This window comes from Eurosta solidaginis, chromosome 3 (genome assembly GCF_040869045.1).
Source record: "Eurosta solidaginis isolate ZX-2024a chromosome 3, ASM4086904v1, whole genome shotgun sequence".
In the NCBI taxonomy this organism is placed as follows: Eukaryota; Metazoa; Arthropoda; class Insecta; order Diptera; family Tephritidae; genus Eurosta; species Eurosta solidaginis.
In genome coordinates this window covers 171640546-171654824 of record NC_090321.1, presented here as the reverse complement: position 1 = coordinate 171654824, position 14279 = coordinate 171640546, and the positions used below count along the sequence as shown (strand labels likewise).

The 14279-nt window shown below is 35.5% G+C and overlaps 1 protein-coding gene across 2 annotated transcripts in view; it reads right to left on the bottom strand.

Annotated features, from left to right (window-relative positions):
* Nucleotides 1-14279, bottom strand: part of sano (serrano) — an 821182-nt gene that overhangs the window by 596543 nt on the left and 210360 nt on the right. For both annotated transcript variants that reach the window (XM_067773883.1, XM_067773881.1), the window contains one exon: nucleotides 4941-4986. The gene's annotated coding sequence lies outside the window, so the exon portion shown is untranslated. The remainder of the gene's footprint in view (nucleotides 1-4940; nucleotides 4987-14279) is intronic.

The following is a 14279-nucleotide window of genomic DNA, read 5'->3' as shown; positions in this document are numbered from 1 at the left end:
GCAAAATTTCCATTTTAAAACTAATTTTCTGTATATCTCGATCCGTGCGCCACCTAACGGATTTTTTTTTCACCTGCATTGTAATGTCCCCCAGATATGAACTATGTTCTAAGTATAAAGTGTCTAGCTCAACGGGAAGTTACCGAAAAAGACTTTTCCGTGGGTCGAAAATTAGTATGGAAAAGGGGGGCAAACATGAAAGGGAATTAATATAAAGGTAGTAATAAAAAAGAGATGGGAGTGGGAATTTGAGACGGAGAGAAATGTAGAGAAGGAAATAACATGAAGAAATATAGAGGGAAGTTGAGGGAAAGCAATGATGTGGTAGTTGAAAAGAGAAAAATTAAGAAAGTGAAAGTACGAAGACACAGAGGAGAGACAAGGATCAAACACGGTTAGACAAGAAGATAACATTTTGTTTTTTTTTTTTGCAGAAGTTAAAATATGAAAAAAATGCGTCTGTTTACTGAGAAAGAAGAAACATTGCAGAGAGGATTTTAAGAATTGTACCTGCTTTAGTTTCATTAAGCTTCGTAGTGGTTTTTAAGAAACAGAGATATTTAAATCGGCCGGTCAAGTGAAGCAGGTATTCCATATTTGGTATAGAGACTCAATATATGAGGAAATTGAGGTGAATGTTAGCGGTAGTAGAAGTCGGAATACGTTCAGGAGCGGCTTTGATCTAAAGAAAATGGGGTTTTTTCACGCACCTCTAGAGTTTGGGGGTTTATTGGAAATTCTGCGTATTCAGTTTTTGGGTACTCATCTAGACCTACAATTTGTGAATAGTTTTTACATAGTGTCATTGTTAGTGTCCCTCTAGGCCTTTGGTTCCAAAAATCCATTGCATCTTTTGCTGGCATATAAAAAAATTGTATAATTCTGGTTTAAAAAGTCCAACATTTTTCATTATAAAACGTGTTGCTAAAATTTGTGATCGCTTGCAAAATATACAAAAAAAAACTGTACCATAGAAACATGCATGGCTTTCAAATGTAATTACTTTTTAATTTTTTTTTTTCACGCCTCTCTAAACATGTTTACAGTTTTCTTAGGCATGTATTTAATGGTTTTATGGCGCATTTATCTGCGCATGGCGTTTATATTATTCAACGAAATTAAATTTAACAACTAAAATGAATGATGAAATGAACTTTGGATAAAAAATCTTAAGTATACCTAAGCGATCTAACTGAAGTGAGTTTACAGGAAGCGAAAACAGAATCGAGACTTATCGAGACTTTGTCGAAATCGGAATCACAACCGATGCTACACAGATCTAGTTAAAAGATGGCCACGGACAAAATAATATCCCAACAATCATTTCTGTATATGTTTTCGAAATTAACTTAAATTAAATTTGTATATTATAATGTATAATAACCAAACCAAAACCACTTTCAAATAACCATTTATTTTAATTTTATTTAATAATTTTTTTGTAAACGAAAAGGTAGAATTTTTTAAGTTGTATGGCTGTACCTGTAAGGCTTTTTAAAATTATTTTCTAATTTGCAGAGCCAATAAAAAGAAGAATGTATACACAAGTACACTAAGCACTATATCCTTTGTTCATCTACTGATCGACTTCCGTTATACATCATATTCCTAGTAGTTGGAACTGAAAATGCTATCGAAAACCTCAAGAAACCTGTATCGGAATCGTAATCGAAGCTCTGTTACATCCCTAGTAAACATTATTAGTTTATATGTGCTTTCATATGGGTGTTTTTTAACTTTTAACACTGAGGTCTGCTTTATTTTACACACCAATTTTTGCAGCAAAAACGAAAACAAAACAACTGCTGGCAACAGATTATTGAGACTCACAAAACACCACACTACATTTTTGAAAGCTTCGTTTCCAGCAGCAAGTCAGTACTAAATATAATCCAAATAAAATATATATATATATCTTTTTTTTTGTTTTTGATTGCAAATATGGCTAAGGACATCCAAAAACATTTTTTAAATTTTTATTTCATTGTTTCTGCTTTTCTCCGAATTCAGCTTGTTGGCCTGGTGGCGAGAAACATATAAGCGTTTGCCTACCATAGTCGTATAGCGTTTGGATATATGTGACCCGGTCTTTGAAAATGTGTCTTATGACTCAAAAAATTTGTTTCCACTTTTTTCTGGTTTCGATAGTTTTTGAGACGCCCTTTACTACCTTAGACTAACGACGTCTTCATTGACAGGCCAGTCCAACCTAACCTACCTAACCTAGGTATGTTCGTCTTGGCTTTTTATACTCAGTTGAGCAGAGCTCACAGAGTATATTAACTTTGATTGGATAACGGTTGGTTGTACAGGTATAACGGAATCGAGATATATATAGACTTCCTTATATCAAAATCATCAGTATCGAAAAAAAATTTGATTGAGACATGTCCGTCCGTCCGTCCGTCCGTCTGTGCGTTAACACGATAACTTGAGTAAATTTTGAGGTATCTTGATGAAATTTGGTATGTAGATTCCTGGGCACTCATCTCAGATCGCTATTTAAAATAGCGATATTGGACTATAAACACGCCCATTTTTTCGATATCGAAAATTTCGAAAAACCGAAAAAATGCGATAATTCATTGCCAAAGGCGGATAAAGCGATGAAACTTGGTAGATGGGTTGACGTTATGACGCAGAATAGAAAATTAGTAAGATTTTGGACAATGGGCGTGGCACCGTCCACTTTTACAAGAAGGTAATTTAAAAGTTTTGCAAGCTGCAATTTGGCAGTCGTTGAAGATATCATGATGAAATTTGGCAGGAACGTTACTACTATTACTATATATGTGCTAAATAAAAATTAGCAAAATTGGATGAAGAACACGCCCACTTTTAAAAAAAAAATTTTTTTTTTATTCAAATTTTAACAAAAAATTTAATATCTTTACTGTATATAAGTAAATTAAGTCACAATTCAACTCCAGTAATGATATGATGTAACAAAATACAAAAATAAATGAAAATTTAAAAATGGACGTTGCTCCGCCCATTTTCATTTAGTTTGTCTAGAATACTTTTAATGCCATAAGTCGAAGAAAAATTTACCAATCCTTCTTAAATTTGGTAGGGGCATAGATTCTATGACGGTAACTGTTCTCTGTGAAAATGGGTGAAATCGGTGGAAGCCACGCCCAGTTTTTATACACAGTCCACCGTCTGGCCTTCCGCTCGGCCGTGAACACAATAACTTCAGCAAAAACAGATATATCTTTACTAAACTTAGTCCACGTACTTATCTGAACTCGCTTTATCTTGTTATAAAAAATGGCCGAAATCCGACCATAACCACGCCCACTTTATCGATATCGAAAATTACGAAAAATGAAAAAAATGCCATAATTCTATACCAAATACGAAAAAAGGGATGAAACATGGTAATTGGATTGGTTTATTAACGCAAAATATAACTTTGGAAAAAACTTTGTAAAATGGGTGTGACACCTACCATATTAAGTAGAAGAAAATGAAAAAGTTCTACAAGGCGAAATCAACAGCCTTTGGAATCTTGGCAGGAATACTGTTAGTGGTATTGCATATATAAATAAATTAGCAGTACCCGACAGATGATTTTCTGGATCACCTGGTCCACATTTTGGTCGATATTGCGAAAACGCCTTCACATATACATCTAAGGGCCACTCGCTTTTAAAACCCTCATTAATACCTTTAATTTGATATCCATATCGTACAAACACATTCTAGAGTCACCCTGGCCCACCCTAATGGCGATATCTCGAAAAGGCGTCCACCTATAAACCTAATGCCCACTCCCTCTTAAAATGATCAGTAACACCTTTCGTTTGATACCCATATCGTACAAACATTCTAGAGTCACCCTTGGTCCACCTTTATGGCGATATCTCGAAAAGGCGTCCACCTATAGAACTAAGGATTACTCCCTTTTAAAATACTCATTACCACCTTTAATTTGATACCCATATCGTACAAACACATTCTAGAGTCACCCCTGCCCACCCTAATGGCGATATCTCGAAAAGGCGTCCACCTATAGACCTAATGCCCACTCCCTCTTAAAATGCTCAGTAACACCTTTCGTTTGATACCCATATCGTACAAACATTCTAGAGTCACCCCTGGCCCACCCTAATGGCGATATCTCGAAAAGGCGTCCACCTATAGACCTAATGCCCACTCCCTCTTAAAATGCTCAGTAACACCTTTCGTTTGAAACCCATATCGTACAAACATTCTAGAGTCACCCTTGGTCCACCTTTATGGCGATATCTCGAAAAGGCTTCCACTTATAGAACTAAGGATTACTCCCTTTTAAAATACTCATTACCACCTTTCATTTGATACCCATATCGTACAAACACATTCTAGAGTCACCCCTGGCCCACCCTAATGGCGATATTTCGAAAAGGCGTCCACCTATAGACATAATGCCCACTCCCTCTTAAAATGCTCAGTAACGCTTTTCATTTGATACCCATATCGTACAAACATATTCTAGAGTCACCCCTGGTCCACCTTTATGGCGATTTCTCGAAAAGGCGTTCACCCATAGAACTAAAGCCCAGTCCCTTTTAAAATACTCATTACCACCTTTCATTTGATACCCATATCGTACAAACAAATTCTAGAGTCAGCCCTGGTCCACCTTTATGGCGATATCTCTAAATGGCGTCCATCCATAGAACTATGGCCTACTCTACCTTAAAATACTCTTTAATACCTTCCATTTGATACAAATGTCATACAACCACATTCCAGCGTTACCCTAGGTTCATTTTCCTTCATGGTGATTTTCCTTATTTTGTCTCCATAGCTCTCAACTGAGTATGTAATGTTCGGTTACACCTGAACTTAGCCTTCCTTACTTGTTATTGTTAAGGTTAGTTTCAGTAAGTTTTAATGAACAACTTTTGCTATCATTTTAATACAAATTTGCTTTGATGTAAATGCATACAAACCTTTTTGTTAGAGATGATAATTCCTTTTAATGTGAGAACGCAAAAACTGCAAAAAAAATAAGAAATAATTAAAATAAATCAAAACGAAAACAAAATTTGAAAGAAATTTCAAGTTAGCAAATAAACCTAATCAATGTTATTTGAGACTACTACCTTCTGGCATTATTCGGTGATATAAAAAAAATACAAATTAAGAGCAAGCTAAGTTAGTGAATTTACCAATGCCCCTATTACGGTATACAACTCAACTTAGTTGGGTTGTAATTAAAACAACTCAACTTTCAGACAACTCAACTCCTGTTTGGTATTACGAATTACAACTTATTTCAGTTGAAGTTCGATTGGTGCTGCCAACTTCAGAAAGTTATGATTTGACAGATAAATGAACAGCTGATCAATTTGTAGCGAAAATTTAAGCATTTGCAAAAGTGATTTTGTTATTACAAGATATTATATGATATGAAATCTATTTTATAATGGCGAAAATATTGGTGATTAACATGCCGCGAATACGGAGAACATTCGCGTAGTCATTCCAATCCCTTGGAACTGCCAAGCACCAAGTAAGAAAATGTTTAATAAGTGACAAATGATGAGCTTCAAATGAAGTTATTTTGCAGATTTGAAAGGAAGCATTTTATTCATTACTAAATAAAATTAAGGACCATTTCCGCAAACCCTTTCGAGGGAAGCCTGTACCCCTATTTCAAAATTATGCGCCACATTCAGATTCCTTGCTGGTGGCAGTTATCAAAAATGCTTTGGAAATGATTTTGGTGTTTGACTGGTTTTAGATATTATTGAGGAGCATATTTGTGCGAAGTGGATTAAAACCCAAACAGCTAAAATTGTATTTTACTCTAAATCAGGATGCCTAGGTGTAGTGATTAGTATCAATGGGACTCACGTTCGCATAATTTGACCTATTTTGCCTGCATCCGAACTGCGGCCAGCCTCTTCCAACTTCGGAATGTCACTCCATACAGTCAAAAAGTTATTCAATGTGATCCTTCGTTTAAATGTTGTTTTTACTATAAAAGTGCACAAAATTGTTGATTATTATTTTTTTTTTTGTAACGTTTTATGAGCCCGTGCACCATCTAACTCTTATCCACAGTGGTATCAAAAGACGCGTTTCGATCTCCGGTTTTAGGATTCGAAAGCGGAAATTAAAAGTTTTCTTTATGTCCCAAAATATTTACAACAACTCACAAAATGGCCCGAGAGGGTCCGAAATATGAGGTCCGATCCACAGTTTTTTGCACAGAACATCTTTCTGCGTTGACGGCCTTTGGCCGCGATTTATAAAAATAACCCTGGGTGGGTCCAACGCCTTTCTGCATTAGTGTGTACAAAAAATCTGGCAAAATAAAAAAACCACATGAAAATTTGAACCGAAATGATATGACAGAAATTAAGTTTTTAATTTTTGTTTTCGGATTCTTAAATCGGAGGTCGAAACGTGTCTTTTGATACCAACTTTGAAAGTTTTTTTAAAAATTAGGTGGTGAACCGTCTTCTAAAACGTAACATTTTTTCAAAACAACTGCTCTATGTATACTGATAATAACTGATCTATGTATATGATAACTGATTTATGTATAGATAAGAAGAGATTAATTAACAGCTATCCAGAACTTTACAGCCCCAAATTGAAATTAATCTTATTTTAATGTATTAAAAAAGTGATTTACTTAAACTTATCTTTTTGATTAACGGTCCCCGTTTAAGTTAAAGGCAAAGTTTATGGACAAAGGTGTTAACGTAAACAATGTTACATCGTCTTACCGTTTCTAATTACAACGGTCAACACAAAATTTGACTTTGAATTCAAAACATTAAATTTCAATTCTTTAGGTCGTAATTTGGCGAAAAACAAATATATGACAAGAAAAAATTTGCTTTTCTTTTTAGGAAACTGCTTGAAAGAAATTTTTCAAAATCTGCGGTTTTAATTTTTACTTGAAAATAAAAGAAAAAAAGAAAATGATTTAAAAGTGTACACTTTTACTTTTTCTTTTATGTTCATAGGTACTATCCCTCAATAAACGCCAAATGTAGTCTCCCGTCATGTTTTCATTATATTGGCCTTGATAACGTTGTTCGAAGAAGAGCCCAAAAGCTCTGCTTTACTCTTTAGTAAATTTGAATCTCTAATCAAATCGTTAAAATCTTCAGTAGTGATGAAATGATGTTTCGGTTGTTCTGGTGGCGGTAAAAACTCCTTATCGGCAATGCTTTTATAAGAACTAAGAGATGATCCACTTTTCTGCGATAATTTTTTCGGTGGCTGTGGTACTGGTCGTGTCAGATCGTGTGCGACTGGAACAGAAGAAGATTCAAGACCAAGATATTCGATAGGTCTTGCATTTTTACCTCTACGTCTTTTACTCGGACTCACAATGCAAAAGTAGCAGTGTTTAACGTGGTCTTTTGCACTCGCCAGTTTACTGGTGTTGCAAATTTCATAGATATTTTCTCACCTCGATACCAACCTAAAATGTAGAAAGAAAAATCAATATGTCTACTTTATGCAATTTACTATTTAAATAAAATTAGCTTACCTTCCAAACATCTTTTAGAATAACTACAGCAACATGTGGAGCCTATGTCTTGTATTGATTCCAAAACGGACAGCCAAAATATGCTTCGTAGGCTTCACAGGGGATGAGAGATATATTTATTTCATATTTTATATCTCGAAGTTTAATAAATTGCCCACATATATATCAGAAAGCATGAGCTACATATTTACACTTTCGCGAAGGCATTTTAAGTTATTCTAGATTTGTACAAAACACCTCTAGAGCCATGATTATTGTTACTATAACTATTACGAAAGCAAACTTTATACCGAAAAAAGGTAATTTCTTTTCGTTTTTTTTTTATAATAAAACAGAAAATCATGAAACAAACTTTAGGAAAAAGTACAAAATTTTTTTTGTAGAGTCGTGTTATCAGCAACAAAATATGGTGCAAATTAATTATCACTTTAATCGGAATGTTTTGTTAGTGTTAAAAGGTAACTGTAGTGACCTTTTCTCGTTTTGTTTTATTCAAATCAGCGAAGAAAAAGCAGAAGAGATAAATACTGAATGTAAAGAGTTTAGCAAGTAAATTGATTTGGGCGCAGCTAATATACGAAATAGTGATGCCTTTCAAGTTCACTATAAATATGAGCTTATTTTGATAGATTAGGTTAGGTTAGGTGGTAGCTGCCTTTTTAGGGGAAGCTCACTTGGACAGCATTCAGATTCGTTGTGATACCACATATAATAACGATGATTTAAGCTATAGCTACTTAAAAAGTCGTTGCCTAGCAACGGTATACTTATAACAGGATGGGGTTTCTAGTATATTGAGACGTACCGCATGGATTCCCATTGATAGATGAACCTTAGTGAACCCAATAATTTCGGCAGACCTCCTGTCATCCACTTCCGGCCAGAAGGATCTTGCTACCCTGCATGAGTTGGTGACCACCTAAAGCTTGGTGAACTGATTCGAGGCCCATCTATGCAGGAGAAACCACAGGTAGCCAGCGGAGTGCCTAAAACCCTACAGCCACCTTCATCCGGTCAATTGTACCGATGCGTGCTAAGAGATCCGCTTGACAGTTGCTAAAACATCACTATGACCCGGGAATTTCAATTGGAAAGGGTTTTCAATTAAAAAAAAGTTTTTCTAAGCTGGATTGCCCAAGTCGTTTGGCAAACACTCCGAGTGCATATCTGCCATGAAAAGCTTCTTAGTGAAAACTCATCTCCCTTTCAGATACCCTTCAAATTTGTAGGAAAAATTAAAAGGAGAACGACGAGTATTGGAAGAGAAGCTCGGCCTAAATTCTTTTCGGAGGTTATTGCACTTGTATTTTTTTTTTAATCGCAAGCGAGGTCAGGCACTCCCAGAACACCCTCGATCGCACTAAAGTTAAACTCAGTGCCTTGATGGACGCTTGACTATCGTAGTTGATGTTAAGTTCCTTAACCGTAGCAACACTGGATAGCATTTCGTATTCCGCATGCTTAATCGCGGCAACTTCCGCTTGCAAGACGTTGCAGTGAACTCCCTGCTAAAACTTGCGGCTTACATATACATTTTCGTAAGTGGGATAGCAAAAATGTCTTTCCAGTTAATTTGTGGCACTACCATTGGAATTCAAAAGTGAAGAATCTTTCTATTCCTGCATTGCCATAACTACCTGTCAACTAAGCTGACAAGGAGAACAGCTGTCGCGAATGGGCAGAGAATGGAATAAAGGTTTATTCGTGGTTACTAAATTGAATTGCCATGAATGGCCAATTTGTGCTCCAAGCAAACTTTTTTCTTAAATGGGTCTATATAAAATCAGACTACATACAATATGAACATCCAAGCAAATATTTTGAAATATGTAAATAATGCAATATACCAGTCGATTCCAAAAATGTTTGAAAAATTGTATTGAGCAAATTAATTAAAGAATCGAATAGCGATTTAACAAATTATCTAGGCTGTTTACTGTTGTAAACGTTTTTCCAAACACTCGCCGTTTGTATGAATTCACACACAAAAAAAGGAGCATTTATTACTCATGAAGTGGCTACTTAAAGCGCTTAAATTACTTTCGATTTATTTATATCGGAATGATTTTCGCTCATTCTTTGGCTTGCACACAAACTACCTTTGGCGATGTACCATCTTCAGTGTCAGTACCAAATTTTATAAGAGAATCTGGTTCGTTCGGAATGTTAAGCAAACGAATGCATGTTAGGTTCAATACAACACGACCCCCTTAGACCTCACAATATCGTATTTAATAATAAAGTCAATTGGACAACATCCCTTTATATTGAATATATGCGCCGGGATGAACATGAATTGACAATAGTTCTCGAGATTGTCTAACAATGGCAGTTTTCGGAATGCACCGTACCAATATCACGTAAAGTATGTACCTTCATCAATAACGCTCTCCAAAATTTGTAGCATCTTTATTGCTACAATATGGAGAAGATGAAACTCCATTTAGATTGAACACTCCTGGAATTTCGCGAAAAAAAACTTTAAAAGCTGGTAAAAAAATATTTTGAGCTTCAACGAAGTCTCGCTATTTACCTGAAACTTTGTGCTCAAATGATAGGATTCTTGGGTACATTTGATTAGTACATAAGCGCAATTTTGAGAAAATGTCTGCGTTTAAAAGTTGTTAAGCTATGTTTACTAGAATTTTCGGGGTGTCAGAGCTAAACAGATTACGGATTTAGCATATCTAAATTCATAATATAAACATATTGTAACGAATTAATTGAAATTCCGCTTATTCCAAATTCTCTGCTAACGTTCGAGTCGCTAAACTGTTGAATAATACTTCACAATAACACTTATACTTTGCAACCAATAGCTTGCTTAAACCAAACTGATTCTCGCGCCTCTACTGTTGCTGATTTATACTGTGTGATTTCCTCGTTGCATCTTCTAGGCGCTTCCAGAATTTACTTAGTTACTGGTATATAATTATATCTACAGATGCACGTGTGTAGCTCTCATATGCGCGTGTATTTGTGAGCGACACTTCCCCAATTACAATTGCATACTTTTGGGAGCATCTCAGATAAGATATCTGCATGTGTTTGTGCGTTGCTTCTCCGCTGCGTGTACGTACATTTGTGTAGAAATAATGATTGATTCGTTTATGTAGATACATAATGATTGATTTATGGATGTGCATACAAGTCACTCTTAGCATCGGCTTAGAGATGATAGTATCCCTTAGTGTTGCTAATATTCGTCACAATATGTATGCTTGTGAGTCTATAAAATGTTCATAAACACTACATCTGATCAAATACATGTGAGCACGAATATTTTGCGGAATCCTTTAGAATATAAACAACCTTCGACTTTTGTTTCATAAATTCGCATACTGAACCTAGTCCAAGGACAAAACAAGATATTAAAGGTTTTGGTCAGTGACAATTGAAGGAGTGACAGCAATTTTCCAAACTTCAATAATACCACCACACAAATTTGATTAGTTTTTGTGCTTTGAGATTGTTTTTTGTTCATTAATATTTCTCAGTCGATCTATCTATTCCTTAACTTTTTTAGTTTTCATTGCCAATTATAAGCGAATTAAAGTTAAATGCAAGTAACCATCAATGAAAAAAAATATATTGAATGTGTAAAACTTGAAAATCAGTCAGAGGGCCTTAAATTAAAACCGTGTCAAAAATTGTTGTTGTTGTCAATTATTATTGCCATGCAATGCGACTTTTGATTTAACGGTTTGTTAAGTCGTACAAAAATAGGATTACACAAAAAATATTCGCCGAAATATCAACAACTGTTATCTGCTTGTAAATAATACCTAAAATGAATGTACACACCTACAATTGCAATATTAGCCGTGTTTTTTAACACGCGCGTATACGTTTCGTTTGCGCGTGTAAAAAAACGCCTATCCTCGCTTAGATAATGCTTGGGAGACCCATCTAGCGGCTGTGATTAAATAACTAGCTACAGCAACAGGGTGTACCGAAAAGCGGAGACGCAACGCTCTGATGGCCATAGGGTATAACATATAGCTGAATCAGTTGCGATGAATTGTGGACACACATAGAATACATAGAATTAGTGTAGAGGGTGAAACAAAGACACATATTTCAGTTACATCTGACTATAATGCGTATTGAAATTTAGTAGGACAAAATTTATGCGCAGCAATTTCAGAGGTGTATTTATAGTTTGTCGCTTAGCAGTCAATATAAAGTTTAAGCGTAAACGGATATACGCGTGTTAAAAACACGGCTGTTATAGGTGCTATCTCATGTCGGATTCGAGTGAATTTTTATTTTTCATTTTCTCTATTTGTAGGCCATCAAGGTAATTCAACAACTCAACAATTGAATAGTTGCAGTCAAATAACAGCAACGATGCGTTGAATATTTGCATGTTGCATGCAACATTACAACACGATACAAATATTTATGCATGCAAACAAAACATGACGCTACAAAGACGTATGAATGAAGTAAGTTTATAAGAAATAGGCTTGCCAAATAAATAGATGAGTTATATCTCAAAGAAGAGAATTGCCAATGGCCAACTTTTATTTTATGTTTACAAAAATTTCGCATAAATGAAAAGTGAAAACTCTTATTGTATGCGGAAAGTGAAAAGAAATAGGAAATGCAGAGACACATGGTAATTAACATATGTACATAGATTGGATGGTAGAACGTTATTATAGACAATGTTTTTGTGTAAGAAATAAATGAAAAGTAAAGGTTTCCGACGGCCACCGTGGTGTGATGGTAGCGTGCTCCGCCTACCACACCGTATGCCCCAGGTTCACACCACGGGCAAAGCAACATCAAAATTTTAGAAATAAGGTTTTTCAATTAGAAGAAAGTTTTTCTAAGCGGGGTCGCCCCTCGGCAGTGTTTGGCAAGCGCTCCGGGTGTATTTCTGCCATGAAAAGCTCTCAGTGAAAACTCATCTGCCTTGCAGATGCCGTTCGGAGTCGGCATAAAACATGTAGGTCCGGCCAATTTGTAGGGAAAGTCAAGAGGAGCACGACGCAAATTGGAAGGGAAGCTCGGCCTTAGATCTCTTCGGAGGTTATCGCGCCTTATATAAATAAAAATAAAGGTTTCCGAAAATTGCTGCCCCTATTTTGTTTGTACTTTCGCTGATTTATTTCATATCGATGGCTTCGTGCGCAAACGTGCTAAGTCCGTTTTTGTTTTTGTTTTTTAATTTTTCAGTGGGACAAAAAACCGCCTAAATTGTTTTACTGTTAATATTTTGTGAATCTCAAAATGCAGTTTTCTTCTTCAATTTGTCCTGTTTAAATATCACGTTTCAAAACAAAATAAACGCAAAGTTATGATTTTGTTTTTTTAAAGTGGAATTGGCGCATTTTCTATAAAGTATTTCTATACCCAGCGCATAATCGTAGACTTCGGTATTATAGCTTTGATTACATAAAGATAGTACGTAATGACATCAAATAATCGAGATAGATACAGAGTAATTTATATGAAAATTATCAGCATCGATAGAGATTTTGATATACAAAATTGAGAAATCCTTACGAAATTTAGTACACTGGCTTATCTGGACCCAAGAAAGATTGGTATAGAAATCGAATTACAACCGAAAAAATGTCAATAACTCATTTCAAAAGACCGATAAAGTGACAGATGTGTTGACTTTATGACGAAAAAAAGATATTTGGTAAAACCTAGTGTCTCTGTGAAAATTAACAGAAACGGTTGGTATCCACGCCCACTTAAAATAAAGTCGTTATCGAAATTTGGAAAAATGGAAAAAAATGCTGTGGACCGATATTGTGATAAAAATTTATATGTGGGTTGACCTCATGACGAAATATATAAATTTGTTAAAATTTTACAGAATAAGCGTAGCATCGCTCTCATTAGAAGAAGAAAATTTAAAAGTTTTGTTAGCTGTACATAAAAAGCCATTGAAGATATCATGTTACAATTTGGCAAAGCAAAAGCAACCAAGCTCGAAAGTAGACCCAGGTTAGGTAAAGTTGAACTGGCCGGTCCATGAGGACCTCACGTAGACTGAATGAGTCCGCAGTGTTACCAGAAGTTTGTTTTAACGACCAAACTGAAAAACCCTATCAAAAACAAGGACCTATGTTATAAAATAACTCTGTCCTCTTGGCAAATACTAGAAGCTTCCTAGGACTTAAGCCACTTGCTATTTCTAGATCTGACAGCTGTATCACTCCTAATAGTTGGAGTCTTAGATCAGATCAACCTTAACTAAGCCATATGAACACCGAATTTCGGAATTTTACATTTAGCAGATACACATCTTTTTTTAATAAGTTGACGCTGCCACGCCCATTTTTTTAAATGTCTATGTTCATTGAGTTAGCTCTATGTAGCCAACCTATATGGCGAGTTTGAAGATAAAAGCTCAGTTAGGCTTCAGAATATCACACAAATCAATTGGGAGAAAATATTTGATGTATGAAAAGCGAAAACCTTACTCGATATTTCAAGATGTGAGGATGAGCCTACGGGCGGATGGGCGGACGAATGAGCATTGGTAACATTAATTTTTTTCGTTCGAAGCTACCGATTTTTTCGAATGACTAAAATCCGTGGATGCGATAAGAAATTTGGTTTAGGATACCTTGAAAATCAGAATACACTATCAAAAATCGTAGGGGCTGCCGATTTTAAATATAAATAGCCAAAGACAAATGCGACATACATTCCAATGGACGCTCGATTCCGATCTGGATAATGGAACAAATATAACTATTACTTGTCCATCTTAATCGCTTGCATAGGCTTTGGTTCTACAAGTCACAAA